We start from the raw sequence: 5616 nt of genomic DNA, 5'->3' as shown, positions 1-5616 counted from the left end.
ACGAGCAGCCAGAGGCGCTTGAAGAGGCTCCCCGGGTCGATGAGGCGGTTGATGGACTTGTCGAGCTCGTTGCCCACGCCCATCTGCGTGTAGGACTTGATGATCTTCTCGTGCTTCAAATTCACGGCCATGACGTCCTTGATCTTGTCGAGGCTGCCCTCCTTGATCTCCGCCTCGTTGTCGATGCAGTGCTGCTTGAACTCGGCGAGGAGGTCGTTGTCGCGCATGACCTTGACGAGGTTGTCGTAGTGGAGCACGAAGATCTGCGAGTAGTCCGTCGCCTGCGCGCTCACGGGGTAGAGCACGCGGCTGAAGAACTCGGACTCGCCGAGCGCCGCGCGCTCGAGCGACGAGTAGACCTGCTTCGTGCCCTCGTCGAGGAGCTGCGCCGACCCGAAGAAGATGAAGAAGATCTGCCAGGCGCACTCGCCGCTGTGGAACAAAAAGTCCATGGGCATGTACAGGTCCAGCGTCAGCTGGAGCGCGACCTCGTAGATGATCCGCGGCCGGCAGTGGCGCACGTAGACCATGTCGCGGACCATGTTGCCCGCGAGCTCCTGGACGACGTGGGCCCTCAGATTCTCCGGCAGCATCTTGAGCAGCTCCGTGCCCGACACGCCCTTCTGCTGGGCCCAGAGCTTGTCGTAGTAGTCGAAGATCGAGCTCTGCACCTTCTCCGGCAAATACGACCGGAGGCAGTACTGCTTCACCTTCTCGCGCTTGATGTTGTTCAGCGTGTTCGTCACGTCCAAGTTCGCCACGATGTCCTCCAAATTCGCGACGATGAGCGTGTAGATGATCACGGACATGATCAAACAAAAGATCGCGAAGATGATCTCCGCGAGCGACGTCGGCGAGATGTCGCCGTAGCCCACGGTCGTGATCGTCGCCGAGCCCCAGTAGAAGGAGTTGACGTACTGCTTCCAGAGGTACTTGTCGCTGCCCAGGGAGTAGTTGACGTCCCACTTGGGCTTCTTCGTGCCCCACGCGGAGAACGTCGCCGTCGTGTTCGCCACGCCCAACACGTCGGGGAAGCCCACGCCCTCGTAGAACTCGACGTTCAGCAGGTTCGGCGGCCAGATGCCGCCGCGCTCCATGGCCCAGTTGCCGCAGTACTTGTCGCCGCGGGGCCCGCGGCGCCGGTACCGCGCGCACGCGTTCGCCTTGCCCCGCGTGTTCGCGATCGCGAAGAAGATGGACCCGAAGAAGTGGGACGAGATGAGGATGGCGAAGATGAGGCGCGCCATGCGCACCGAGTTCTTGTGGAGCTTGAGGCCCACGGCGTTGCACGACGCCTCGCACCGCTTCACGAGGTCGACGACGTCGCCGAAGCGGATCATCTTGTTGACCCGGAAGACGGAGAGGAACTGGACCTTGGAGAGGTAGCGCAGGTAGGAGTTCGGGAACATGGCCTCGGCGAAGAAGAGGACGTCGAAGGGCACGGAGCACGCGACGTGGCTCCACAAACCGTTTTTCCGGTACCGGTTGAAGATCTTCTTCCGGCTGTGGATGACCTGGTCGCCCTCGAGGAAGGCGACGTAGCGCGCCTGGAGCACGATGTCCGCGAGGAAGACGATGTCGCCGACGTAGTCGATGAAGAGGATGACGACGACGGACTTCTCGATGCCGAAGCCGTCCATGAAGCACACCTTGAAGGGCACGAGCAGCACGTTCCACACGACGAAGAAGAGCAGCGCGAAGCCCCAGAGGCGCATGAAGGTGCCCTCCGGGTGGTAGATGTAGGGCGGCAGCGACCGGCGCCCCGCGCTCATGCCCACCGCGGAGCCCTTGCCGTCGCCGTCGGCCGACGTCGTCTGCCGCGTCGCGCGGTTGCCGTTCTTGACCTTGTAGGTGCGCACGCGCTTCGCCATGTCCGTGAGCTTGGCGCGGACCACGAGGAACTCGGGCAGCAGCCGCACGAAGGCCGTGCGGCTCAGGAACCACTGCTCGTTGTACGACGTGCACGACGCGGTATAGGGGAACGCGTCGACGACGGAGAGGATCGCCGCCTCGGCGAAGGCCTCGTTCGTCGTCAGCGACTTCACGACCTCGCCGTCCAGGATGATGTCGACGTCGCCCGCGGCGATGAAGGACGTGCCGTCCGCGGGCTCGCCCTGGACGACGACCTGCTCGTCGCGCATGTAGAAGTGCTGCACGAGCACGAGCATGACGCTCCGCAGGAAGCCCGCCTCCGTGCCGCGGAAGATCTTGAAGGAGAGGATGACGCGGTGCGTGAGGTACAGCGTCACGTCGTCCTTCATGTTCTCCGCCAAAAACTTGTTGAGCAGCTTCAGGTCGTCGAGGCCGCCCTTCTCGTTCTCCATGTAGTCGAAGTAGGAGTTGACCATGTGCTGCGTCTCCTCGGCCAGCGCGCGCTCCTCCATGAAGGTCGTCATGACCGTGCGCTTGTGCGAGATGTTGTCCTCGGAGATGTCGACGGAGTGCACGAAGGACGTGATGTTCGCGACGATGCCCGCGAAGAAGGTCGCGCCGACGGCGCCGCTGACGACCATGAACCAGGTCTCGGAGATGGTCGACGGCGTGATGTCGCCGTAGCCCACGGTCGTGAAGGTGACGATGGCGAAGTAGAAGGACCGCAGGAACGCGGAGTTGAACGACTGGCCCTCGTCGCCCGTGCCGTGGCCGTGGATGATGCTCCAGAAGCAGGCCATGAAGATGATGAGGAAGATGGTCTCGTAGGTGCGCTGCAGGATGGTGATCGTCTTGTCCTTGATGACGACGCCCTCGCCGATGTCCAGGTAGTCGCGGATCTCCTTGAGGTAGACGCCGAAGTTCAGGCCCCGGAGCAGGTGGGGGAAGCGCAGCGCCGCGAACCACATGGGCCCCAGGTTGAAGCCCGAGTCGTCGCCGCCCGAGCTGTCCGTGATGGACATGAGGATGGGCGCCAGGATCACGTAGGGGAAGTTCGCGACGACGTCGACCTTGAACCGGAACGACTTCACGTAGTGGCTCATGATCTTGCGCTGGTCCGTGATGAGCACCTCCTCCCCGGCGACGATGCCCTGGTGCGCGAAGTGGTTCAGCCGCAGGTACATGTCCACGAGGAACGCCGCGTCGCACAGGTACTCGACCCAGAGCGTCCAGTCCGCGCCCGGCCCCCGGCGGTCCGTGCCGCGCTTCCACTCGTTCGTGTAGAGCATGGCGCGCATGGGGATCATCAGGAACGTGAAGAAGACGGCCACGAAGAGGCCCGGCTCCCAGAAGAGGTGGAACTTGGCGTAGGGCAGGATCAGCAGCCGCTTCGACTGCGCCTCGCGGACGTTCTGCGCCGCGAGCTCCCTCACGTCCGCGGCGCCCGCGACGTCGTCGGCGTCGGCGGACGCGGCCATGTTCGTGTTCTTCGTCTGCCACTGCTTGAGCCGCGCCTGGTACGCCTCGGTCATGGCGACGACGGCCGGGTCGCTCTCCTCGACCTTGATCTCCAGCGCTTTCTTGATGGCCGCGTAGTCCTTGTAGGCCAGCGTGAAAAGCTCGGCGAAGCTCATGCCCGTCTTCATGGCCACGGGGTGCTTGACGTCGAGCACCAATTGGAAGTCGCCGAAGAAGTCGCCCTCGGCCAGGGACGCGATCGCCGTCGGCGACTGCATCGAATACACCAGGATGGGCCCCACCCGAACGATGAACATCTCGCGCTGCTTCTCGTGGGCGTAGACGATGGTCGACTGGGGGATGTAGACGCGCGTCGCCATGGCCAGCGCCGCGGCCTTGGCCAGGTCGTCGTTGCCCTTGCGGACCTCGGGCGCGAAGAACGGCACCTGCTTGACCAAGGCGATCTGCGACTCGAGGACCATCTCCCGCAGCTTCACGGGCATCTCGCCCAGGAGGTGGCGGTCGAGCATGCCCCACTGCTTCGACCACATGTACTCGAAGCTCAGCTTCACGCGGCCCTTCAAGCCGTCGGGCAGGTCGCGGTCGTCCATCAGGGACGCCATCGTGTTCGTCTCGTCCGTGTGGCGGCAGTAGAGCACGTTCGCGTTCGCCAGCACGGACGTCATGTTCGCGATGACGAGCGCGTAGGTCAGGGCCCCCGTGAGCATGAGGAAGAGCGAGAACTGGATCTCGTCCTTCGACACGGGCGCGACGGAGTCGCCGTAGCCGATGGTGAAGAGCGTCTGGACGCAGAAGTACATCATGCGCGCGACGACGGCGTCCCAGGAGCGGTGCTCCTGGAAGACGGCGTCGGCGCCGACCCAGGTCTTGGCGCCGTCGAGGTGCTTCTCGCGCCGCGCGCGCTCGCCGGAGCTCCAGCCGCCGCCGTCGTCGTAGTCGTAGTCCCAGGTGCCCGTGGGCTTGGTCATGTTGCCGTAGGTGCAGTAGGGCGACCGCTTGGGCCGGTTGTCGTTGCAGGCGAGGAAGAAGTAGAAGCTGCCGCAGAACGAGCACATGAAGATGAGCGACACGATGATCTGCGTCATGCGGAACGTCGCCTCGTTCATGATCATGATCTTCTTGTCCTCCAAAATGACGCGCACGGCGTTGAGCTGGGCGAAGAAGAGGAAGATGCGCGACGACCGCGTGAGCCGCGCGGCCTTGAGGCACATCTTCCGCGACACGCGGACGACCTTGTCCTCGTGGCCGCTGAACACGGACTTGCAGACGCCACTGCCCAACAGGAAGTTGGAGAAGGGGTTCGGCAGCGTCACGAGGGGGCTGATGGCCAATAAATTGAGCTTGAGGCGCGCGGAGCTCATGTACATGTCGCCGATGGCCTTCTGGTCCTTGACGATCTCCTTCGTGTCCGGGTCCTTGAAGGCGAACATGAAGCCCGCGAGCGTGTCGAAGACGAAGAGCACGTCGAACGCAAAGTCCACGAGCCGCAGCTGCGACATGATGTTCGACTTCCGCGGCTGCGTCGCGATGGCGATCGGCGTCATGTTGCAGTTGTAGAAGATGACCATGAACATGAGCGCGTCCCAGTAGTTCTTCCGCGGGTCGTCGGGGAGGAAGATGGGCAGCTTGTCCTTGAGCGGGTTCTTGATGACGAAGGGCATCTTGATCTTCTTGTTCCCGGGCAGCTTCAGCATGTTCGCGCTGCTCAGCCGCATCGTCATCTTCGGCTTCGACTTCTTCGGCTTCTCCGCGTCCTCGCTGCGACGCGGGGGGCGCGGGTCAGGCTGGTGCGGCGCTTCCTTCGCGCGGACGGGGGGGGCGGGGGTCCCGCGCGCGGCGCGCGCGCGCGCGGGGCCGCGGGCCGGGCCCGGGCGGCCGCGGCGGCGGCGGCGGCGAACCGTCCCGCCTTGCGCGGCCGCTCCGGCGGCGGCGCGCCGCGCGGGACCGGGCCGCGCCGCGGGACCCGGGCGCGCCGCGCGCGCGCGCGCCTCGACCTTCGGCTTTTCGCGGACGCCGCGAGACGCACCCCATGGTGCTGCCCGAAGAAGGCCGGCCGCCGCCTCGGGCGCGCTCCGCCGGGGCCGCGGATCCGCGCCTATGCCACCGCCACCGGGCGCCGCAGCTCCGACGCGACCACGAGTCTCCCCCTCAACAATTCGACGGGGCAGACGTGAGGCGCTGCCCACCCTCCGTATGGTCTTGTAACGAGAGATGTACTCGGGAGTTATTTTAGATACGCGTTTCCAGCGCTGCGACTGCAATTCC

Source organism: Aureococcus anophagefferens (assembly GCF_000186865.1).
Source record: "Aureococcus anophagefferens unplaced genomic scaffold AURANscaffold_7, whole genome shotgun sequence".
In the NCBI taxonomy this organism is placed as follows: Eukaryota; class Pelagophyceae; order Pelagomonadales; family Pelagomonadaceae; genus Aureococcus; species Aureococcus anophagefferens.
Note: the sequence above shows the minus strand (reverse complement) of the source record.